Source organism: Bufo gargarizans, chromosome 4 (assembly GCF_014858855.1).
Source record: "Bufo gargarizans isolate SCDJY-AF-19 chromosome 4, ASM1485885v1, whole genome shotgun sequence".
NCBI classification, from domain to species: Eukaryota; Metazoa; Chordata; class Amphibia; order Anura; family Bufonidae; genus Bufo; species Bufo gargarizans.
This window is the reverse complement of record NC_058083.1, coordinates 305,383,068-305,409,561: the sequence shown is the minus strand read 5'-3', so window position 1 is coordinate 305,409,561 and position 26,494 is coordinate 305,383,068.

Here is a 26,494-nt window from a genome sequence, read left to right as displayed (position 1 = left end):
AGGTTTGTGGACTCTCTCAATTCTAACAGTATTGGCCTCCGTTTCACCTACGAGATTGGCGAGAGTTCTCTACCTTTTCTTGATGTCCGTATTTCCAAAACCTCTGGTGGTGAGCTCTCTACCACTGTTTTTCGCAAAACAACTGCTACAAATTCAGTCCTACACTGGCAGAGTAGCCATCCTCTGCCACTAAAGAGAGGGATACCTTATGGACAGTATCTGCGCTTGCGCAGAAACTGTTCTGAAGAACAAGAGTTCCTACGACAGGCAGCAGACCTCCGGCAAAGATTTAGGGCCAGGGGTTACCCTGACAAGGTACTGAAAGGAGCATTTCAGAGGGCGAAAAATACCCCAAGAGAGACACTACTTACCCCAAAGCCTAAGCAAGAAAGTGACAGGAAAGTGAGGTTCATTACAACTTTTGACGGTTCCGCAAAGGAATCAAAGGAGATCTTAAAACGACACTGGCCCATTTTACTTATGGACCCAGATGTCAGGGAAATTCTGCATGAACACCCACAGGTGACTTTTAGAAAGGGACAAAGTCTCAAAGATTTACTGGTGCATAGCCATCTTGCACCACCGACCAAGCCCAATATGTGGCTTGGACGCCGACCTGTGGGTTGTTTCAGATGCAGCGGGTGTGTGGCCTGCGGTAGTATCAGCCCAGGAAAAACCTTTTACAGTACAAACCTGAAGCGCAACTTTGAGATTAAAGACTTCATCTCATGCAGAACCGTTGGGGTAATATATAAAATCACCTGTGTTTGCCACATGGAGTATATTGGGAAAACCAAGCGCGAGTTGCGTAGACGCATAGGTGAGCATCTCCTAGATATTGATAAGCGTCGCGATACTCCAGTAGCACGTCACGTCTGCGAACTACACCAAGGCAATCCCAAGGTCATTAGTGTTATGGGCATAGAGACCGTCAGCCCCCCCAAAAGAGGCGGGGATTTGGATAAAATCCTTCTACAACGTGAGACACGGTGGATATTTCTCTTAAAGACTGTCACACCGAATGGTCTCAATGAACAGTTGAATTACAGCTGCTTTTTGTAGACTGACACTCTATGAGGATCTATACCACCGTCATCTCCGCCTTTTTGACAGTTGTACTAGCCACCATCCACTTTATCTTACCACTTTTTCTTATCACTTCTTCTTACCATCTCTTGTTATCTCTGAAGTACTTGAGACAATACTTTCTAACTTATGTGTGAGTTCGCACACCCATTTGACAACAACATGTACCATAACCTCACAATATCAGGTTATAGGTTGGGTACTTATGTTGACAAAGAACCTATATGAGACATTATCTTATCTCCTATGACCATCTTCTATGACCTGTCACTGTGCTTTTTTACTGTCCATCAGCGGTTTCGACCCCACTTGGGATGAATAGCCCCAAATATCTATAATTATGAGCCGATTGTGGTTTAATACGCCTAGCTGTACCTATGAATGTCCGATCATGGGTATAACATATGCAGACTGTGAAGCATCAATTATCTGAGTCGCCTCCAACCTATCTCGTTGTTGGCATCAGCTTCCGCGATCTCGCGATACCTTATGCGAGTTCGCGCATGCGCAGAAGTGCATCTCGCATCAGGCACTTGCTCTGCGCCCCAAGCCTCGTTCCAACTCTGTGTTGTGCGCATGCGCGACGCCTACGTGCGGGCGAGCGCTGCGCCACCTGACGTCTGGCACTGACGTCTTCAGAAGCGGGAACTGGGCTATTTAAATCAGGAACGAACGCCAGGTTAGTTGGCGTCCCATATGCAGATAGACACATCGGTTTTCTGCATTATTCCTAACCCCTTATCTATGGGGTAGCCCACACAGGAGCAGACCATCCTCGTGCACCTACTGACCACTTTGACTGACAGTGTCATTTTTTGGTCATCAGGTATTACCATTTCATCTGGAAATGACCTGTTTTATATCATCTCCCCTGATGAACTGCCTAATGTCCGGGCAGTGAAACATGCTTGTAGGGACAATGCTCATGCATAGTTAGGGACATATAGTTAATAGAGTTAGGGAAAGGTTCCAGACAGGGTCGTCCTTTCAAGGACGAGTGCCCTGTGGTCAGGCTGCTACCACACTTCTAGTTTTTAGGGTATCGGTTAGACAGCCATAGGATTTCCTTAGGGACCCTACACACATGTGTTAGACTGTCAACCGGTTGCTATCTCCCTATCAGATTCATCCGACCATCCATACAGGACGAACGACTACCGGAACATCGTGTGTTGAAGCAGCCGACATCCTTCCCTGGGTACCGGTAGGACACACTGGTTACCCTCACAGTGCCGCCGCGCACTCTAATTTAATATCAATATACTGAGATGACCATGGGCCTAAGCCATTAATGGTCCTACACCGTGTTCATCTCACTATATTCAATCTTTCTTTCTCTTTTTTTCGCACATTGTATCAAGGATTTTTACTAGCAAAGACATTAAATGTTATGTTTTAAAGATTATTCCTCCAGAATGACAACACTAAAAGAGATTAGACCTAAAACTACTGATGCGGCATGGAGCATAAATAATCAACTCTGTGTAAAACTAAAAAAGTGCTAAACATACAAACTAATTCAGTCACAATAAAGGGAGTTAATTATTTGATGGGTGTGGGGTTAATCGTTAGGGGGAGCAAGGCAAGCAAAATTAAACTACAAAAATTAAAAATGGGGATCGACTATATAAATTTCATTTTCTGGCTTAAATACAGACAAAGTATATAAAACTTATTGCACCTTTTAATAAACTTTCACGTTATTTTATTTTTTTTATAAATGTGCCCCATTGTGTTTACAGTAAGTCAACAGCTTTGGACAGGACACACACAAAAATTTCAGCCTTAGGCCTTATGCACACGGCCATTGGCTGGCTGTGGCTATATTGTGGCCCCCATGCAGGGGGTCCGCAATACATAGGCACCGGCCGTGTGCACCCCGGATGCGGACCCATTTACTTGATATATTTTTTTTAATGTGAGGACGGATCACTTACCCATTCAAGTTGAATCAGTCTGGAGCCATTGTGGCTGCCGCATTGATGGGGACCCTGCATTGAGGACCATTTATGGTGCAGCCCATACTCCTGTGTGACAGGAGTCAGCTACATATTAGTTTCTATAGAGCCCTATGGCAGGGCTCAATATGAACATAGTAAAATTCTCATAAACTCCAATGCTAATTCATTGTAGTCTATGAGAAAAGCAATCTAATGATTGTAATGAGTAAAAAAAAAAGTTTTAAAAAAATTAAAAATTAAAAAATTCATACCACCCCCTTTACCAAAAATGTAGATAAGAATATGTAAACAATAAAAATGGTAAAACCTCCCACAAAATGTTAAATAAAATCCAATCACAAAGTCGTAGCCACCACAAAATGGTATAATTGAAAAGTATGGTACAGATTGCCCAGTAAAAAATAAGCCCTCACATAGCTCTGTACACATAACTACAACAAAGTTATAGTGGTCAGAATATGAAAATAATAACTATTTTTCAACTTATTAAAGCATAATAAAAATGATACAAATGTGGTATTGCTGTAATCATACTGACCTGCAGAATAAAAGTAACCAGTCAGTTTTACCACGTAGGAAATACGGTAAAACAAACAAACAAAAAAATGCAGCAGAATGGTGTTTGTTTTTTATTCCACCCTATTTGGATTTTTTTTTCTGCTTCCCACCACATTTTATGCAATCATAAATGGTGCCATTAGAAAGTGCATCATACGGTTATGTGAATGTTAATGAGAAAAATAAAAAAGTTATGTCTTTGGGAAGGCTGGGATTAAAAAACGAAAATGAAAAAATTTCAAATTTGATTGGTTAAAGTATAAACCTCCTCCCACTCAGTGATGTACTACTAAGTCACTCAGCACAGGTAGGTAACACTCAGTGCGGTAACAGTGCATCATGACTATGGCACAGAGCTGTGACCATGCCATTGCTTGCAGGTGTCAGCTATATTTTACAGCTGCCACCAGGCACCTACTGCTGGGTTCAGTAATATCTGCTCAGATGCAATGCTAATCTGCGACATGAGGATCTGGCAGGTTAGAAAGAGGGAAGAAGCTCTCTCTTTCTCACAATCTACCGAGCACCTGAGCATAATGGAAGTCAATGGGAGAACCCCAGGCACCCCTTGCTTGGAAAAGAAGAGGGTGTATGGTTCACAAAAAAAGGCTAAAAATTGATGGAAACCCCATCAAAATGGTTTGGAAACAGCATTAAGAGGATGGCCGGATTTCGTCTTGGACTCCTATTATCTATGACATACAATAAACAACCACACAAAGGCTATATGCCAAAAGCCAGGTATGTGGAAGCCAACAATCTATCCATTAAACAGATAACAGTCAACATCCCTTACAAAGGCAGCCTTGTGCACTATAAGACATTCCAAACCAGCTCTCATCTGACTGAGAGCCAGTAAGCCTCAAAGTTGCTTCATATCTGTTGGATCTGCAAACCTAGATCAATATCATTAGGGTGACAAAAAGTTTTCTGATTGTCCTAATATAATATTCAATAACCTTTCTATACAGTTTTGTCATGTAAAAACAAATTTTCATAAACATGGAGATATGGGAAAGACATGCAAATGAGCAGAATCTGCCATTGGCTGCAGCGGAGCATGTAATTAGGTCCATGCCAGATGTTTAATCTGCAGCACTAGAAGTCTGGATCAGAAACTGGTGGACCCAATGATTTTGAATCGAGTGTTGGGGAACAGGTAAGCATGTTTCACCTATCAGGTCCCAAAGAGTGGGGGATTTAAACATTGATATGGCTCAGGACATTCCCTTTTAGTACTAAACTAGGCTATGTCCTCAAGGATTAAAAGATGCTTGTTTTCTTTTAATAGTATATTTAGACCACACATATGCCATAACAATAGATTATGTAGGATGTGTCTGATCACTGTGGTCTAACTGCTGGTACCCCCAGCCATTGTGAGGATAACTACTACCTTCACTTCCATGGGACTTAGAGGAGATAGAGAAGAACGCTCAGTCCCAAAGAATTGAATAAAGCAGACAGATCATTGATAATAAAGGTCACACTCACTGATACTATTAGATCATTGTTATCAGTGATCTGTACATGGGGACAGCAGGGAACACATTGTTTCCTGCTACCCTATGACACACAGTAAAAAAAAAAAGTATTAAGGATTAATTTGTTACTATCATGTTCATCAATGCAGTTCATCATTTTTTATCTTTAGTTCACAACATTTTGTATTAATGAAATGCAAGGAAATAAACAGGTTTGCAATATACGGCCCTGGTCATTTTTGCACCACATCAGGGATGCTGATCCATTCACTTGAATGGGTCCACAATTCAGAAGGGGCAGTGTGGTGCGGAATGGAGGCACGAACCCCACAGAAGCACTACTGAATGCTTCCGTGGGGTTTCTCTCCGTGCCTCTGCACTGTAAAAAAAAAAAAGAATAGAACATGTTCTATTTATTTGTGGTGTGGACGGATCACGGACCCATTCACGTTGAATGGGTATGGATCTGTCTGCAGCAGCCGTACAGATGTTGTCTGTGCATCGGGCACCGCAAATTGCAAAGCACAGAACGGACGGCCAATGGCTATGTGCATGAGCCCTTACTGTGATCCTATAAGCATCCATCCCCCAAGTCCTGATGAGTCCTAATGACGTCCTGTTATGCCACCCATCCATCTGCTCCAATGTACAGTACAACATCCCAGCCAACTCAGTGGCTGCTGATTATGAATATTCAAGAGGTGGGACATAGTGCGTAAAAGGAATTGACATGTACAAATCAGAACCTTTCAAGGAAATTGTGGGGGAATGTGAGATTGAAATAATTACATACTTAGCAACTGCATCCGTCAAACTGTGGATTACTTCTGGTAGATTTATGGGGTTACGGGTGGTGGCACATTTTTAAGTCATTAATTAGTAGGCAAGATAAATTGTAACATCCAGCACTAGAATACATTTCCAAAGCAATTCCAGTAAAAATAAATAAATAAATAAGTAGACACCTGATTGTCTTAACAATATGGACCTGCTGCTGGGTTCCTGTGTTAATTTTTTAATCTGGATTTAATAAAGTTCTGAAGATATCTTTTTTAACTGGAATTGATTCTAGTATTGGATGCAACACTTTTTTCTTGTCTGCAATTGGTTTCTCTTTGTCTCGAAAATTCTCCTGAATCAAATGTCAAGATATTCTGGTTCTGGTTAAAATGTGATTCTAAACATTCCATTTGCTCATCTCTAATACCATAGTCTACGCAGCAAAGCTAAAGATTGAGCAGCAGAAAACAGGACATATCAGCATTGTCTGTCTGCTCCATACTGTAATATTTCAGGATTTGTAAACAATTGTAAATTTTTATTTATTTTTATATCCTGACTCCAATACCATATTCATATTTCCTGATACATTCCCTGTATTGAAAAGTATAAATTTAAATCTACCAATAAGTTAGAAGGTAGTAGAATTGTAATTAAATCTAATTCTAGCACCGTACTGTGCTCATTTACTGCACCTCTAAATAAATCATGGTATCTTACTTAAATTAAGAAAAAAAAACATGAATAATGTTTTGCAATAAAAAAGAACTGTATGCAAATATCATCAGACCTTTTGAGTAATGATATTAATTTTGCATACATTGCATACTTACACACAGCTCTGCACATACTGTACACTGCCAGTTCACCGATGCAAGTCAGGGTGGGGGAAAACAATCATTCTCATGTTGACAGCTAATATTTTACAACCAGACTTTTTTTCATTTACAGTTGATAATAACTATAATTAGAGTTTTCTGTGTCTTCCACTTTAGTCTCATTATCATGGAAGAGATGCCTAAATTAACCGTTTCTTTGCCAATAGCAAGAGCAATGTATTGTAGTCTAGTTACTGTGTTTTTAAGGCAGGTTGTGTCTAAATAACTTAAGCAAAAAACAAGAAAAAAATACCCGCACATACTTCTTGCTGATAAGATATTAAATCTACAGTTTATTTTGAAATATTCATATACTGAGTGAATACAAAGAGCACAATTTAAAACACTAAAAATTACTCAAATTATGTAACATGTCCCTGATCTCTAATGCGCGATCAGTATAATGGACACAAAGCATGCCTAATCTTCAAGCCTAAATCACACCAAATATGAACAGTATAAGTGTGTGGTAATAAATTATAATCCTTTTGTAAAGCAGTATTAAATAGGTTTAGCAGCATAACATTTAAGCAAAATAAAGAGTAGCAAATACCACAAAGCCACAAAGGAAAAATGATTATATTTCTATCCAAGTAAATGTCAATGAGAAAATGTTTCTCCACGGTTACAGACTACAAACAAACCTTATATGTAGTCTGATCCTTCAGCCATGTAGCACTCCACTTGCTCTGTAGAAGAAGGTGTAAATGGCGTGACATAGCACTCAAATGATCCGTTATGCGACCCATAGACTTCTATTATGATGGAATGCAAAACGGAATGCCTCTTAAAGGCTTCCGTGGTGCATTTTTTCATAGAATTCCGTTATGGCCCGTGGTAACAGAATCCATAGCGGAATTGCCAGAAAACCTGAACGTTGAACTAAAATTTCAAAACTTGAAGTTCGCTCATCACTAGTCAAGAGCATTTGCAGAATTGCTTCATTTTATTTCTAAATATTAGATTCATTGCAGTTAAAAGGTTGCAAAAATGTAGTATACCCTTTAAAAGTGCAGCTAGCTATATATAATAGACAATTACTGCAATTATTACTCACTACAGCATATTTTAAACTACATATTTACATTTTGTATATTTTTCTAAGGATTGAAATATATGTAGTTATTCTTGGGAAAATGTTATTTTTTTATCATGCAATTTTAGTAAAAGTTCTCTGATCAAGTTAAATCAGAGTCAACAAGCACGGCTATTCTTTCATTTGGTCTTTTTGTAAGATGCAGAAACATAGCTCTTTGAAGACAAAACCCAGAAGCCAGAATGCAGTACAAAACATGATGTGAATTCTGATTCCAGGCACTGGCTTTGTTTAGTTTTAGATTTGTAGGCTCTAACATGTTTCTGACTAATTAGAAAGAAAATTAGGAAATGATATCAGTTGTTACGCTATTATACACTGCATATCACTGTTGTTTATTTCAGTTGTTCTGTCTATTAGAGGAGTAGAACAATGAACATAACGAAAGTGCAAGATTGGGCAACATAACGGAGCCGAACAATTCTATGGACTACAACATAGTCCCTGTCAGTTTCCATTCAGAATCCTTTTTTTTTTACTGGACAAAAAAGTCCTGCATGCAGGACTTTTCCCTCCATTCTTTTTCATGGATGGGTGCCCCGAACAAAGCCTCCAGCGCAGATGTGAACAAGTTCTTACTGCTCTGACTTTTCCTTACTGCTCTGAATCATATATGATATATTGTACTGTGCATTCATTTATGGATGTCTACTGAGATAGCCTCATCCTCATCTGTCTATATCAATTTATCAATTTTTATTGCTGAGTGGAAATCATCACTAGTGATGAGCAAATCGAAGTCCACGAAGTGGACTCCGATCTGAATTTCAAGATAAATTTGATTTGTCTTGAACTGAATTTACTGGAAATTCATGGTAGTGAATTGATTTAACTTAAAATAGTGTTAAAAAAAAAAAAACATTTGCTCACAATCGGCTGGCCCCCGCCATCTTGCTTGAAGATCTCGGCCGAAATCCCGTGCGCAGTAATGTATGCCATCACCATGCCGACCGGCGCGATGATGTCATTTCAGGCCACGCAATATTTCATGCCAGACCTTCAAGCAAGATGGCAGCGACCGGCACGTCACAAACAAATCGATCAGGTAAGTATTGCATATATATATACAGTACAGACCAAAAGTTTGGACACACCTTCTCATTGAAAGAGTTTTCTTTATTTTCATGACTATGAAAATTGTAGATTCACACTGAAGGCATCAAAACTATAAATTAACACATGTGGAATTATATACATAACAAAAAAAGTGTGAAACAACAGAAAATATGTCCTATTCTAGGTTCTTCAAAGTAGCCACTTTTTGCTTTGATTACTGCTTTGCACACTCTTGGCATTCTCTAGATGAGCTTCAAGAGGTAGTCACCTGAAATGGTCTTCCAACAGTCTTGAAGGAGTTCCCAGAGATGCTTAGCACTTGTTGGCCCTTTTGCCTTCACTCTGCGGTCCAGCTCACCCCAAACCATCTCGATTGGGTTCAGGTCCGGTGACTTTGGAGGCCAGGTCATCTGGTGCAGCACCCCATCACTCTCCTTTATGGTCAAATAGCCCTTACACAGCCCGGAGGTGTGTTTGGGGTCATTGTCCTGTTGAAAAATAAATGATGGTCCAACTAAACGTAAACCGAATGGAATAGCATGCCGCTGCAAGATGCTGTGGTAGCCATGCTGGTTCAGTAAGCCTTCAATTTTGAATAAATCCCCAACAGTGTCACCAGCAAAGCACCCCCACACCATCACACCTCCTCCTCCATGCTTCACGGTGGGAACCAGACATGTAGAGTCCATCCGTTCACCTTTTCTGCATCGCACAAAGACACAGTGGTTGGAACCAAAGATCTCAAATTTGGACTCATCAGACCAAAGCACAGATTTCCACTGGTCTAATGTCCATTCCTTGTGTTTTTTAGCCCAAACAAGTCTCTTCTGCTTGTTGCCTGTCCTTAGCAGTGGTTTACTAGCAGATATTCTACCATGAAGGCCTAATTCACACAGTCTCCTCTTAAAAGTTGTTCTAGAGATGTGTCTGCTGCTAGAACTCTGTGTGGCATTGACCTGGTCTCTAATCTGAGCTGCTGTTAACCTGTGATTTCTGAGGCTGGTGACTCAGATGAACTTATCCTCCGCAGCAGAGGTGACTCTTGGTCTTCCTTTCCTGGGGCGGTCTGCATGTGAGCCAGTTTCTTTGTAGTGCTTGATGGTTTTTGTGACTGCACTTGGGGACACTTTCAAAGTTTTCCCAATTTTTCAGACTGACTGAATTTTATTTCTTAAAGTAATGATGGACACTCATTTTTCTTTACTTAGCTGCTTTTTTTCTTGCCATAATGCAAATTCTAACAGTCTATTTAGTAGGACTATCAGCTGTATATCCACCTGACTTCTCCACAACGCAACTGATGGCCCCAACCCCATTTATAAAGCAAGAAATCCCACTTATTAAACCTGACAGGGCACACCTGTGAAGTGAAAACCATTTCAGGTGACTACTTCTTGAAGCTCATTAAGAGAATGCCAAGAGTGTGAGAAGCAGTAATCAAAGCAAAAGGTGGCTACTTTGAAGAACCTAGAATATGACATATTTTCAGTTGTTTCACACTTTTTTGTTATGTATATAATTCCACATGTGTTAATTCATAGTTTTGATGCCTTCAGTGTGAATCTACAATTTTCATAGTCATGAACATAAAGAAAACTCTTTGAATGAGAAGGTGTGTCCAAACTTTTGGTCTGTACTGTATATATATATTTTTTACACTGTATTATTCCTATCAGATGCCACGATTAACAATGAACGTGGCATCTGGGAGGTACATTGCACCCACTACTTACAAAGAAATATGCTTTGTGACTGATGAAGTAATTCATCATGAGGTGGATTTCTTGTAAAATTCGGCAAAACAGCCGAATAGAATTTTACAAAACTTTGCTCATCGCTAGTCATCATCCAAAGCTCACGTAACAGTTATCTATCTACATCATCCTTTGTCTATATCAGACTTAATACATCAGTATAACTAAATTAGTACTCAGTATGTACTCTTAATTAATGAGGTATTCCAGCTTCAGAATATTGATGGTTTATTCTCAAGAAAGACCATTAATATTAGATTCTTTGGGGTTCTACTCTGGGAATCCCCACCAATCAGCTATTTGAAGGGGCCACGCCATTCACATGCACAATGCAGCCTCTTCAATGTTTACCTTGTTGCCAGTGGTACTGGGTAATTACAGCTTTACCTCATTCAATTGAAGAGTGTATCTACAGTAGATGGCATACAAGTAAACATTGGACATTTTGCCTCTTCAAACAGCTGATCAGCGGGAGTGCCGATCAGTTGGACTCCAACAATCTGATTTTGATAACCTAACCTAAGGATAGGCGGTCAATATTTAAAATATTTAAGCCTTATACATGTATTTCTAGCTTCATAAACAATTGCTGTGCATTGTGAATACATCTAATGACAATGTTTACACAGAACCTAAATCTGATTTAATCAATTAAAGAATTAAAGAATATGAGATGGATATACAATAAGACACATATACAACTGTGGTTATTTTACATCTCCATTTATCTACTAAACAGTTGTTCAGTAAAATGACACCCATCCGAAAAGTCTGAAGACCGTCTACATAGTACATCAGCATTGTACTGCATTTTTCTGTTTCCCTGACAACCTGCCAGGTTTCACAGCTTCACAAAATTCCCAACTGAGTTGGAGATCAGACATTTAATAATTCAGTGCTCTTTTTCTTGTGGTGGGATGGCATTTTGTCACCAAGAACATAATCACTCTAAAGCAGAAGCTGTCTCTCTAGGCACGGCAGAAAGGAATCGGTACTTCAGTAGATTATTGGCATGTTTACAGGAGGAATTAAAGACAGCAAATACCTTGCTTACAAAGAGAAAAATCTATAGTATAATATATTAAAGAGGAATTCAGACACTTTGTTAGTCACTCACCTTAACTGTTGCCTTTCTCCTCTCTGTTGCTACATGGGAACAATCAAGTTCTAAAATGCCTTTCAAACCCTCTGTAAATGCTAGATAATATGGAATATAAATGGATTTCTAAATATTTAAAAATCATTCTTTAAGCCCTCATTATTGCCTACATGCAGATTATGAAAGAAAACAAGGTGGAGCTGCACAGAGAACTTGGCCACAACATGTGTCGCACAACCAAAGATCGACTAAATAGGGTCACAGCACGACTTGCAAGTTCCCTTTACCACGTCCCCAGAATTGCAAAATATTCAGCAAAGCTGCTAGATATTTCTTTTTTTTGCAATTCTAGGGAAGGAAGGGGAGTGGGGGTGGGAGGGGTTGGTGACAGTTATGAGTCATGTTGTGACCCATTTCAGGTCAATGCCGGCACCGGTACACAGTGATCTTTGGTTGCGTGATCTGTGAAACAGTCATGTAGATATAGACCTTCAGTCACTCCATCAGTCACTGTGTTTATGCTGTATCTTAATAGGTCCAAAGTTATTTAAAAAAAATCCTTATAGTCTGCCCTTTTTTTAGACACAGAGCTCCTGCTAGTTTATAGCAGGATTACAGCACTGTAAATGGTCCACAGGGCAGTGTTCACTATAAATTCATTCATTAGTTGCAACTTCTATCTTGTGATCTATTGTACCACATGTAGGAAATGCAATTTACAATACACAGGTTGCACAGCATACAGACTCAAAACCAGGACAGTGGAACACATGTCCAATATAAATAATTAATTAGCCAAGGATTTGGAAGAAGTAAAGTACTTTGTGGAAAAAAACATGATGGCCAATTTGAACTTTCAGTTTCTTTAGCTTTAAGAAAGTGACTAAACCACTTAGAAGAGGTAATTGGACAAAGGCTGAATTTAAAGGGGTTTTCCAGGACTTTTGTGCTGATGACCTCTCTTATGGTAGGTTATCAGTATCTGAACGGTGGGGGTCTGACAGCCAGGGTCCCGTCAGCTGTTTGAGAAGGTACTTGTGCTCCTGTGAGTGCAGTGGCCTTCTCTCATCTCACAAAGCACAGTTCCATCCATTTGATAGCAGCTGTGCTTACTAGTGTTGATCAAGCATGCTCGGCCGAACACCAGTTCGGCTCGAGCATCTCGATGATCGGCACATAGCGATATTCGACCAATACAATGCTCAACCAAATATTTTTCGCGCAGCCAGTGCTAAAATTTGCTAAAACCTTACAGACCCAAAAGTCATTTTAAGGACTGTTGTGTGTGGCAGCAATATCTATTTTTAGCACATGTTGCGCCAAATAGCGTGCAATAGTTAGGCCGCTGCAGACAGCAACATTATCTGCGCTTCATCTCCTGTGTATCGTGTGCACATCCCAAAAATATCTGTGACATCCAGTGTACTTTTTCTGTAGACCGTGTCCGCTGCGGAAAGTGACATTAGCTGCGCTACATCTCCTGTGTAACGTGTGCACATCCAAAAAATATCAGTGACGTCCAGTGTACCTTTTCCATAGATAGTGTCCGCTGCGGACAGTGACATTACCTGGGGTACATCTCCTATGTAACGTTTTCACATCCAAAATACCTTTGACATTCCCTTTTAATTTTAAATTAGCAACTGCTGTCATCAGAGAAATTATCTGCGCTACATCTCCTGTGTAATGCGTGCAAACCTCAAAAATATCTGTGACATCCATTGTACTTTTTCCATAGATGGTGTCTGCTGCGGTCAGTGACTTTATCTGCACTACATCTCCTGTGTAACGTGTTCACATGCAAAAATTATCAGTGATATCCAGTGTACTTTTTCCGTAGATGGTGACTGTTGCGGACAGTGACATTACCTGAAGTACATCTCTGTAACCCTGTTCATTAACTGCCCAGTCATAGCTATCATCCAGCCATGTCTCATTTATTCCCACTATGTCATAGTCCTCCTCACACATAACTTATTCCAGTTCCCCAGTTTTATTAGTCAGGCTTCTTGCATCAGTATACATACATTTAAGAGGTTTATGTATATTTTTTACCCTGCACCTTTCCTTCTGAACTGTTCTAGTCCCTCCATCCATTCCTCCCCCAGTCCCATTACCTTGCCCCCGGTCTCTATCTGCACTATCTTCCCATCCTATAACGTAATTACCCCCCAGTCCCTAGTTTAAACACTCCTCCAACCTTCTAGCCATCTTTTCCCCCAACACAGCTGCCCCTTTCCCATTGAGGTGCAACCCATCCCTACAATAGAGCCTGTAGCCAAGAAAGAATCTGTCCCAGTTCTACAGGAACCCAAACACCTCCTTCCTACTCCAGTTCTTGAGCCACTTGTTAACCTCCCTAATCTCCCGCTGCCTTTCTTGTGTGGCTTGTGGTACCTGTAGTATTTCGGAAAATACTGTCTTTTAGGTCCTTTCCCTAAGCTTTTGACCTAAATCCCTAAAATCATTTTTAAGGACGCTCCACCTGCCTCTAAGTTTTGTATTGGTTCTGATATGGACCATGACCGCTGGATCTTCTCCAGCCCCTCCAAGTAATCTGTCAACCCAATCCGCGATGTGTCGAACTCGAGCACCAGGAAGAAAACACACCGTTCGACGATCCCTGTCTTTGTGACAGATTGCCCTATCTGTTCCCCTAATAATTGAGTCTCCCACTACCAGCACATGTCTGGCTGTGGTTTACTATAAGTACAGTGACTGAGTCACACCACACAAAACCAAAAGTTTAAGATTTTAGAAAAACAGACTTTTCTAAAATTAGATTAGTGGTATACGAGTCCCTATCAGATTGGAACAGTTCCAATAGAGTCCAGGAGAAATGGGACTACTTAAAAGTGGCACTATTGACTTTGTTACTAGAAACAACACAAGTGGAGAGCTTTTACGCCCTCTAACATGGTATGAATCCTTAATAGTAAACCCTAACCCCCCTAAAAAACGTATCTCACAGATTTACAATAAACTACGCTCCCCTCCCCTTAACGTTAAGCCTGCGTTCATTCGCACCTGGGAAAAAAATACTGGAATAGATCTGCCCCTCTCAATATTGCCCACGCTATTTGAATTACCGCATAAATCATCGCGTTGTGTATGCATTCAGGAAAATGGATACAAAATCCTAACACTGTGGTACATCGCCCCAGTTAGATCCTCACACTTTGCCGTTTCCTCTTTGGACAGATGCTGGAAATGCTTAAGGGAGAGAGGAACTTTCCTCCATATCTGGTGGCAATGCCCAATTATAAGTAAATGGTGGTCGGATATCATACAGATCAGTAACCAAATTTGCTCAACATCAGTTAAGATATCCCCCTATGAAGCCCTTTTCTCATACATTGAAAAGGGTCTAACCCCTCCTCCCACCTTCCTCTTCCACCTTCCACCTTCCACCTTCCTCTTCAAGCAACTATTGATTGTGGCTCGCCTTTTGATCCCCAAATATTGGCTTCAGGCCTCACTTCCCCCGGTGAAGCAGTGGAAACTCAAGGCGGACCAACTCTACCGTTTTGAGGAACTTGCCTCTTGGGAATCTCGTACTCACCCTGCTTTTATTAAGCGTTGGGCCTTATGGAAAAACTACAGGTTTCTCAGACTTCCATAACTTCAGACACAGCCCTCTTTCTTTCTTAGGCTCTACCACTGGTATGCCACGGCAACACCGAGCGAAGCTTTAATACAGCCTTTATTTAACCAAGTAGCTTGAAAGGAAGACTTCCCCAATCGTCCTCTAGCTTCACACTCGCTTATTATTAACGCGAAAAATAGGTATTGTACAAGGAATACATGTTTTTTCTCCTCTTTTTCTTGCCAACCTAGGAAAAGTGTTGTCTACTTATACTGTGAGTGCCTTCTCCTGGCTCCTCAAACTACAAACTTCCTGCTTGTCTAATAACCTTTTGAAATCAGCTGTTTTATGTTGCCATCCTTTATACAAATCGATGTCTCTTTTTGCCTTTTGTATCTGGTACCTTGTTACACCATTGGTGGTGTCTTGTTACTATGTATTTTTCTGATAATGAAAATAAACTATTTTAAAACTTAATTTTTTTTTTTTTAAAGTGGCACTATTGAAGGCAACAGAAAATTGCATTAGGCTTGTCAGTAAAAGCAAAAAAAGGAAGAGACCACTGTGGTACTCAGCAGAAGTGGACAAAATCAATAAAAACAAAAAGATAGCATTTTAGTAATTATAAAAAAATAAAAAATAAGAGGATGACAGGCAAATTTATAAGATGAGGCAGAGAGAGGCCAAACAAGTTATAAGAGCTTCTAAAGTGCAGGCAGAAGAGAAATTAGCTCATTCAGTGAAAAAGGCGATAAGACATTCTTCAGATACATAAATGAAAAAAGGAAACTAAAACAATTACCAAATTACCATTTACCAAATTAAAAACAAAAGAAGGAAGATATATGGAAGAAGATGAAGAACTAGCTGACTGCCTCAATGAATACTTCTGTTCAATTTGTACAAAGGAAAATGAAGGAAAAGGACCTCAGTAGGAAAGAAGACTAATTAATCTTCTGATGCATGTGTCTTTACAGAGCAAGAGGTTCTAAGTCAGCTGTCTAAAATTAATACAAATAAGTCACAGAGGCCTGATGGGATACACCCAAATCTATTAAAAGAGCTCAGCGGCGAACTAGCAAAAACATTAACAGATTTATTTAACCAATCACTGGCAACAGGAGTTATCCTAGAAGATTGGACATTGGCAAATGTTGTGCCCATTCACAAGAAAGGTGGTAGGGAGGAATCAGGCAACTATAGGCCAGTAAGCCTGACATCAATAGTGGGGAAATTAATGGAAACCATACTTAAGGAGAGGATTGTGGAACATCTAAATGTTGAAAGATTGAAAGATGAAAAACAGCAGGGGTTTACTTCAGGGAGATCATGTCAAACTAATCTTATTGATTTTTTTGGATCGGGTGACTAAAATTAAAGATGGCAGAGGTGCAGTAGACATGACTTATCTGGACTTTAGTAAGGCTTTTGATACTGTCCCACATAGAAGGCTTATCAATAAATTGCAGTCTTTGTGCGTGGACTCCCATATTGTTGAATGGATTAGGCAGTGGCTGAGGGACAGACAACAGAGGGTTGTAGTCAATGGAGTATATTCAGACCAGGGTCTTGTTACCAGTGGGGTACCTAAGGGATCTGTTCTGGGACCCATATTGTTTAATATCTTTATCAGTGAAATTGCAGAAGGCCTCAATGGTAAGGTGTGTCTTTTTGCTGATGACACAAAGATTTGTAACAGGATTGATGTTCATGAGGGATACACCAAATGGAAAAGGATTTAGGAAAAATAGAGGAATGGTCAAAAATCTGGCAACTAAAATTTAATGTTAACTGCAAGATGTTAACTGCAAACCCAAGAGCAGAATATAAAATCAGTGATACACTCCTAACCTCAGTATCTGAGGAAAGGGATTTAGGGGTCATTATTTCAGAAGACTTAAAGGTAGGCAGACAATGTCATAGAGCAACAGGAAATGCTGGCAGAATGCTATTACCAGTAGAAAGAGGGAGGTGCTCATGCCGCTCAACAGAGCACTAGTGAGACCTCATTTGGAATATTGTGCGCAGTACTGGAGACCATATCTCCAGAAGGATATTGATACTTTGGAGAGAGTTCAGAGAAGAGCTATTAAACTAGTACATGGATTGCAGGATAAAACTTACCAGGAAAGATTAAAGGACCTTAACATGTATAGCTTGGAAGACAGACGAGACAGAGTGGATATGATAGAAACTTTTAAATACATAAAGGGAATCAACAAGGTAAAAGAGGAGATAATATTTAAAAGAAGAAAAACTGCTACAAGAGGACATAGTTTTAAATTAGAGGAGCAAAGGTTTAAAAGTAATATCAGGAAGTATTACTTTACTGAGAGAGTAGTGGATGCATGGAATAGCCTTCCTGCAGAAGTGGTAGCTGCAAATACAGTGAAGGAGTTTAAGCATGCATGGGATAGGCATAAGGCCATTCTTTATATAATATAGGGGCAAGGACTATTCATAGTATTCAGTATATTGGGCAGACTAGATGGGCCAAATGGTTCTTATCTGCCGACACATTCTATGTTTCTATGTTTCTATGGCCTTCCCTGCTCTCCTGGTCCCCTGCTTACTGGAGCTGACATTCCCCTGACTGGCAGAGGAAGTGTCCAGCTGCAACAGTGCTCTCCCTGAACCGACATCCCCCTCATCTGCCAACTACAGTGTTAATTATATTTAAGCTATGGCAGCTTTAAGGGAAAACCTGTAAATCATCTCTAACACTGAGGTTATTAGACACATTTCCTTCAAGTAGACAACTAGAGTTGAGCGAACACCTGGATGTTCGGGTTCGAGAAGTTCGGCCGAACATCCCGGAAATGTTCGGGTTCGGGATCCGAACCCGATCCGAACTTCGTCCCGAACCCGAACCCCATTGAAGTCAATGGGGACCCGAACTTTTCGGCACTAAAAAGGCTGTAAAACAGCCCAGGAAAGAGCTAGAGGGCTGCAAAAGGCAGCAACATGTAGGTAAATCCCCTGCAAACAAATGTGGATAGGGAAATGAATTAAAATAAAAATTAAATAAATAAAAATTAACCAAAATCAATTGGAGAGAGGTTCCATAGCAGAGAATCTGGCTTCCCGTCACCCACCACTGGAACAGTCCATTCTCAGATATTTAGGCCCCGGCACCCAGGCAGAGGAGAGAGGTCCCGTAACAGAGAATCTGTCTTCATGTCAGCAGAGAATTAGTCTGCATGTCATAGCAGAGAATGAGGCTTCACGTCAGCCACCACTGCAACAGTCCATTGGCATATATTTAGGCCCAGCACACACACAGGCAGAGGAGAGAGGTCCCGTAACAGAGAATCTGGCTTCATGTCAGCAGAGAATCAGTCTGCATGTCATAGCAGAGAATCAGGCTTCACGTCAGCCACCACTGCAACAGTCCATTGTCATAAATTTAGGCCCAGCACCCAGGCAGAGGAGAGAGGTCCCGTAACAGAGAATCTGGCTTCATGTCAGCAGAGAATCAGTCTTCATATCATAGCAGAGAATCAGGCTTCACGTCACCCACCACTGTAAGAGTCAATTTTCATAAATTTAGGCCCAGAACCCAGGCAGAGGAGAAAGGTCCCGTAACAGACAATCTGGCTTCATGTCAGCAGAGAATCAGTCTTCATATCATAGCAGAGAATCAGGCTTCACGTCACCCACCACTGTAAGAGTCAATTTTCATAAATTTAGGCCCAGAACCCAGGCAGAGGAGAAAGGTCCCGTAACAGACAATCTGGCTTCATGTCAGCAGAGAATCAGTCTTCATATCATAGCAGAGAATCAGGCTTCACGTCACCCACCACTGTAAGAGTCAATTTTCATAAATTTAGGCCCAGAACCCAGGCAGAGGAGAAAGGTCCCGTAACAGACAATCTGGCTTCATGTCAGCAGAGAATCAGTCTTCATATCATAGCAGAGAATCAGGCTTCACGTCACCCACCACTGTAAGAGTCAATTTTCATAAATTTAGGCCCAGAACCCAGGCAGAGGAGAAAGGTCCCGTAACAGACAATCTGGCTTCATGTCAGCAGAGAATCAGTCTTCATATCATAGCAGAGAATCAGGCTTCACGTCACCCACCACTGTAAGAGTCAATTTTCATAAATTTAGGCCCAGAACCCAGGCAGAGGAGAAAGGTCCCGTAACAGACAATCTGGCTTCATGTCAGCAGAGAATCAGTCTGCATGTCATAGCAGAGAATCAGGCTTCACGTCAGCCACCACTGCAACAGTCCATTGTCATAAATTTAGGCCCAGCACCCAGGCAGAGGAGAGAGGTCCCGTAAAAGAGGATCTGGCTTCATGTCAGCAGAGAATCAGTCTGCATGTCATAGCAGAGAATCAGGCTTCACGTCAGCCACCACTGCAACAGTCCATTGTCATAAATTTAGGCCCAGCACCCAGGCAGAGGAGAGAGGTCCCGTAACAGAGGATCTGGCTTCATGTCAGCAGAGAATCAGTCTGCATGTCATAGCAGAGAATCAGGCTTCACGTCAGCCACCACTGCAACAGTCCATTGTCATAAATTTAGGCCCAGCACCCAGGCAGAGGAGAGAGGTCCCGTAACAGAGGATCTGGCTTCATGTCAGCAGAGAATCAGTCTGCATGTCATAGCAGAGAATCAGGCTTCACGTCAGCCACCACTGCAACAGTCCATTGTCATAAATTTAGGCCCAGCACCCAGGCAGAGGAGAGAGGTCCCGTAACAGACAATCTGGCTTCATGTCAGCAGAGAATTAGTCTGCATGTCATAGCAGAGAATGAGGCTTCACGTCACCCACCACTGCAACAGTCCATTGGCATATATTCAGGCCCAGCACCCAGGCAGAGGAGAGAGGTCCCGTAACAGAGGATCTGGCTTCATGTCAGCAGAGAATCAGTCTGCATGTCATAGCAGAGAATGAGGCTTCACGTCAGCCACCACTGCAACAGTCCATTGTCATAAATTTAGGCCCAGCACCCAGGCAGAGGAGAGAGGTCCCGTAAAAGAGGATCTGGCTTCATGTCAGCAGAGAATCAGTCTGCATGTCATAGCAGAGAATCAGGCTTCACGTCAGCCACCACTGCAACAGTCCATTGTCATAAATTTAGGCCCAGCACCCAGGCAGAGGAGAGAGGTCCCGTAACAGAGGATCTGGCTTCATGTCAGCAGAGAATCAGTCTGCATGTCATAGCAGAGAATCAGGCTTCACGTCAGCCACCACTGCAACAGTCCATTGTCATAAATTTAGGCCCAGCACCCAGGCAGAGGAGAGAGGTCCCGTAACAGAGGATCTGGCTTCATGTCAGCAGAGAATCAGTCTGCATGTCATAGCAGAGAATCAGGCTTCACGTCAGCCACCACTGCAACAGTCCATTGTCATAAATTTAGGCCCAGCACCCAGGCAGAGGAGAGAGGTCCCGTAACAGAGGATCTGGCTTCATGTCAGCAGAGAATCAGTCTGCATGTCATAGCAGAGAATCAGGCTTCACGTCAGCCACCACTGCAACAGTCCATTGTCATAAATTTAGGCCCAGCACCCAGGCAGAGGAGAGAGGTCCCGTAACAGACAATCTGGCTTCATGTCAGCAGAGAATTAGTCTGCATGTCATAGCAGAGAATCAGGCTTCATGTCAGCCACCACTGCAACAGTCCATTGGCATATATTTAGGCCTAGCACACAGGCAGAGGAGAGGTTCATTCAACTTTGGGTAGCATCGCAATATAATGGTAAAATGAAAATAAAAATAGGATTGAATGAGGAAGTGCCCTGGAGTCCAATAATATATGGTTATGGGGAGGTAGTTAATGTCTAATCTGGACAAGGGACGGACAGGTCCTGTGGGATCCATGCCTGGTTCATTTTTATGAACGTCAGCTTGTCCACATTGGCTGTAGACAGGCGGCTGCGTTTGTCTGTAATGACGCCCCCTGCCGTGCTGAATACACGTTCAGACAAAACGCTGGCTGCCGGGCAGGCCAGCACCTCCAAGGCATAAAAGGCTAGCTCTGGCCACGTGGACAATTTAGAGACCCAGAAGTTGAATGGGGCCGAACCATCAGTCAGTACGTGGAGGGGTGTGCACACGTACTGTTCCACCATGTTAGTGAAATGTTGCCTCCTGCTAACACGTTGCGTATCAGGTGGTGGTGCAGTTAGCTGTGGCGTGTTGACAAAAGTTTTCCACATCTCTGCCATGCTAACCCTGCCCTCAGAGGAGCTGGCCGTGACACAGCTGCCTTGGCGACCTCTTGCTCCTCCTCTGCCTTGGCCTTGGGCTTCCACTTGTTCCCCTGTGACATTTGGGAATGCTCTCAGTAGCGCGTCTACCAACGTGCGCTTGTACTCGCGCATCTTCCTATCACGCTCCAGTGCAGGAAGTAAGGTGGGCACATTGTCTTTGTAGCGTGGATCCAGCAGGGTGGCAACCCAGTAGTCCGCACAGGTTAAAATGTGGGCAACTCTGCTGTCGTTGCGCAGGCACTGCAGCATGTAGTCGCTCATGTGTGCCAGGCTGCCCAGGGGTAAGGACAAGCTGTCCTCTGTGGGAGGCGTATCGTCATCGTCCTGCCTTTCCCCCCAGCCACGCACCAGTGATGGACCCGAGCTGCGTTGGGTGCCACCCCGCTGTGACCATGCTTCATCCTCATCCTCCTCCACCTCCTCCTCATCCTCGTCCTCCTCGTCCTCCAGTAGTGGGCCCTGGCTGGCCACATTTGTACCTGGCCTCTGCTGTTGCAAAAAACCTCCCTCTGAGTCACTTCGAAGAGACTGGCCTGAAAGTGCTAAAAATGACCCCTCTTCCTCATCCTCCTCCTCCTCCTCCTGGGCCACCTCCTGTTCCATCATCGCCCTAAGTGTTTTCTCAAGGAGACATAGAAGTGGTATTGTAACGCTGATAACGGTGTCATCGCCACTGGCCATGTTGGTGGAGTACTCGAAACAGCGCAACAGGGCACACAGGTCTCGCATGGAGGCCCAGTCATTGGTGGTGAAGTGGTGCTGTTCTGTAGTGCGACTGACCCGTGCGTGCTGCAGCTGAAACTCCACTATGGCCTGCTGCTGCTCGCACAGTCTGTCCAGCATGTGCAAGGTGGAGTTCCACCTGGTGGGCACGTCGCATATGAGGCGGTGAGCGGGAAGGCCGAAGTTACGCTGTAGCGCAGACAGGCGAGCAGCGGCAGGATGTGAACGCCGGAAGCGCGAACAGACGGCCCGCACTTTATGCAGCAGCTCTGACATGTCGGGGTAGTTGTGAATGAACTTCTGCACCACCAAATTCAGCACATGCGCCAAGCAAGGGATGTGCGTCAAATTGGCTAGTCCCAGAGCTGCAACGAGATTTCGCCCATTATCACACACCACCAGGCCGGGCTTGAGGCTCACCGGCAGCAACCACTCGTCGGTCTGTTGTTCAATACCCCGCCACAACTCCTGTGCGGTGTGGGGCCTGTCCCCCAAACATATGAGTTTCAGAATGGCCTGCTGACGTTTACCCCGGGCTGTGCTGAAGTTGGTGGTGAAGGTGTGTGGCTGACTGGATGAGCAGGTGGAAGAAGAGGAGGAGGAAGCCGAGAAGGAGGAGGTGGCAACAGGAGGCAAAGAATGTTGCCCTGCGATCCTTGGCGGCGGCAGGACGTGCGCCAAACAGCTCTCCGCCTGGGGCCCAGCTGCCACTACATTTACCCAGTGTGCAGTTAGGGAGATATAGCGTCCCTGGCCGTGCTTACTGGTCCACGTATCTGTGGTTAGGTGGACCTTGCTACAGATGGCGTTGCGCAGTGCACACTTGATTTTATCGGATACTTGGTTGTGCAGGGAAGGCACGGCTCTCTTGGAGAAGTAGTGCCGGCTGGGAACAACATACTGTGGGACAGCAAGCGACATGAGCTGTTTGAAGCTGTCTGTGTCCACTAGCCTAAATGACAGCATTTCATAGGCCAGTAGTTTAGAAATGCTGGCATTCAGGGCCAGGGATCGAGGGTGGCTAGGTGGGAATTTACGCTTTCTATCAAATGTTTGTGAGATGGAGAGCTGAACGCTGGCGTGTGACATGGTTGAGACGCTTGGTGACGGAGGTGGTGGTGGTGGTGTTGGTGGTACATCCCCTGTTTGCTGGGCGGCAGGTGCCAACGTTCCTCCAGAGGCGGAGGAAGAGGCCGAGGCGGCAGCAGCAGAATAGGCCGAGGCGGCAGCAGCAGAAGAGGTAGCAGGGGGAGCCTGAGTGACTTCCTTGGTTTTAAGGTGTTTACTCCACTGCAGTTCATGCTTTGCATGCAGGTGCCTGGTCATGCAGGTTGTGCTCAGGTTCAGAACGTTAATGCCTCGCTTCAGGCTCTGATGGCACAGCGTGCAAACCACTCGGGTCTTGTCGTCAGCACATTGTTTGAAGAAGTGCCATGCCAGGGAACTCCTTGAAGCTGCCTTTGGGGTGCTCGGTCCCAGATGGCGGCGGTCAGTAGCAGGCGGAGTCTCTTGGCGGCGGGTGTTCTGCTTTTGCCCACTGCTCCCTCTTTTGCTACGCTGTTGGCTCGGTCTCACCACTGCCTCTTCCTCCGAACTGTGAAAGTCAGTGGCACGACCTTCATTCCATGTGGGGTCTAGGACCTCATCGTCCCCTGCATCGTCTTCCACCCAGTCTTGATCCCTGACCTCCTGTTCAGTCTGCACACTGCAGAAAGACGCAGCAGTTGGCACCTGTGTTTCGTCATCATCAGAGACATGCTGAGGTGGTATTCCCATGTCCTCATCATCAGGAAACATAAGTGGTTGTGCGTCAGTGCATTCTATGTCTTTCACCGCTGGGGAAGGGCTAGGTGGATGCCCTTGGGAAACCCTGCCAGCGGAGTCTTCAAACAGCATAAGAGACTGCTGCATAACTTGAGGCTGAGACAGTTTCCCTGGTATGCATGGGGGTGATGTGACAGACTGATGGGGTTGGTTTTCAGGCGCCATCTGTGCGCTTTCTGCAGAAGACTGGGTGGGAGATAATGTGAACGTGCTGGATCCACTGTCGGCCACCCAATTGACTAATGCCTGTACCTGCTCAGGCCTTACCATCCTTAGAACGGCATTGGGCCCCACCATATATCGCTGTAAATTCTGGCGGCTACTGGGACCTGAGGTAGTTGGTACACTAGGACGTGTGGATGTGGCAGAACGGCCACGTCCTCTCCCAGCACCAGAGGGTCCACTAACACCACCACGACCATGTCCACGTCCGCGTCCCTTACTAGATGTTTTTCTCATTGTTATGGTTCACCACAACAACAAATATATTATTTGGCCCAATGTATTGTATTCAAATTCAGCGGGATATAAATTTGAGGCCTAGTATTTAGGCGCTGGGTGACCGGTATGGATTTAGTGACAGAATTAGACTTGGAAATGCACAGAAGCGTGTGTGTGAAGTTATTCTGAATGACCCAATGTGCACCTTGAATATTATATACCCTTTTTGGGATAGATTTCAAATAGCTCTGATATAGCAGGAACCACTAAATTATGAAATTGCTAAATTGGGAATTGTACTTCAACCCAGAACAAAAAATGTGCTTTGACGGGCACTAAATAACTTTCCCAGCTACAACAGGACAGCGGTAACGAGAGATTTAGAGGGATTTAAATTTGAGGCCTAGTATTTAGGCGCTGGGTCACCGGTATGGATTTAGTGACAGAATTAGACTTGGAAATGCACAGAAGCGTGTGTGTGAAGTTATTCTGAATGACCCTATGTGCACCTTCAATATTATATACCCTTTTAGGGATAGATTTCAAATAGCTCTGATATAGCAGAAACCACTAAATTATGAAATTGCTAAATTGGGAATTGTACTTCAACCCAGAACAAAAAATGTGCTTTGACGGACACTAAATATCTTGCCCAGCAACAACAGTACAGCGGTGGGTAACGAGAGATTTAGAGGGATTTAAATTTGAGGCCTAGTATTTAGGCGCTGGGTCACCGGTATGGATTTAGTGACAGAATTAGACTTGGAAATGCACAGAAGCGTGTGTGTGAAGTTATTCTGAATGACCCTATGTGCACCTTCAATATTATATACCCTTTTAGGGATAGATTTCAAATAGCTCTGATATAGCAGGAACCACTAAATTATGAAATTGCTAAATTGGGAATTGTACTTCAACCCAGAACAAAAAATGTGCTTTGACGGGCACTAAATAACTTTCCCAGCTACAACAGGACAGCGGTAACGAGAGATTTAGAGGGATTTAAATTTGAGGCCTAGTATTTAGGCGCTGGGTCACCGGTATGGATTTAGTGACAGAATTAGACTTGGAAATGCACAGAAGCGTGTGTGTGAAGTTATTCTGAATGACCCTATGTGCACCTTCAATATTATATACCCTTTTAGGGATAGATTTCAAATAGCTCTGATATAGCAGAAACCACTAAATTATGAAATTGCTAAATTGGGAATTGTACTTCAACCCAGAACAAAAAATGTGCTTTGACGGACACTAAATATCTTGCCCAGCAACAACAGTACAGCGGTGGGTAACGAGAGATTTAGAGGGATTTAAATTTGAGGCCTAGTATTTAGGCGCTGGGTCACCGGTATGGATTTAGTGACAGAATTAGACTTGGAAATGCACAGAAGCGTGTGTGTGAAGTTATTCTGAATGACCCAATGTGCACCTTGAATATTATATACCCTTTTTGGGATAGATTTCAAATAGCTCTGATATAGCAGGAACCACTAAATTATGAAATTGCTAAATTGGGAATTGTACTTCAACCCAGAACAAAAAATGTGCTTTGACGGGCACTAAATAACTTTCCCAGCTACAACAGGACAGCGGTAACGAGAGATTTAGAGGGATTTAAATTTGAGGCCTAGTATTTAGGCGCTGGGTCACCGGTATGGATTTAGTGACAGAATTAGACTTGGAAATGCACAGAAGCGTGTGTGTGAAGTTATTCTGAATGACCCTATGTGCACCTTCAATATTATATACCCTTTTAGGGATAGATTTCAAATAGCTCTGATATAGCAGAAACCACTAAATTATGAAATTGCTAAATTGGGAATTGTACTTCAACCCAGAACAAAAAATGTGCTTTGACGGACACTAAATATCTTGCCCAGCAACAACAGTACAGCGGTGGGTAACGAGAGATTTAGAGGGATTTAAATTTGAGGCCTAGTATTTA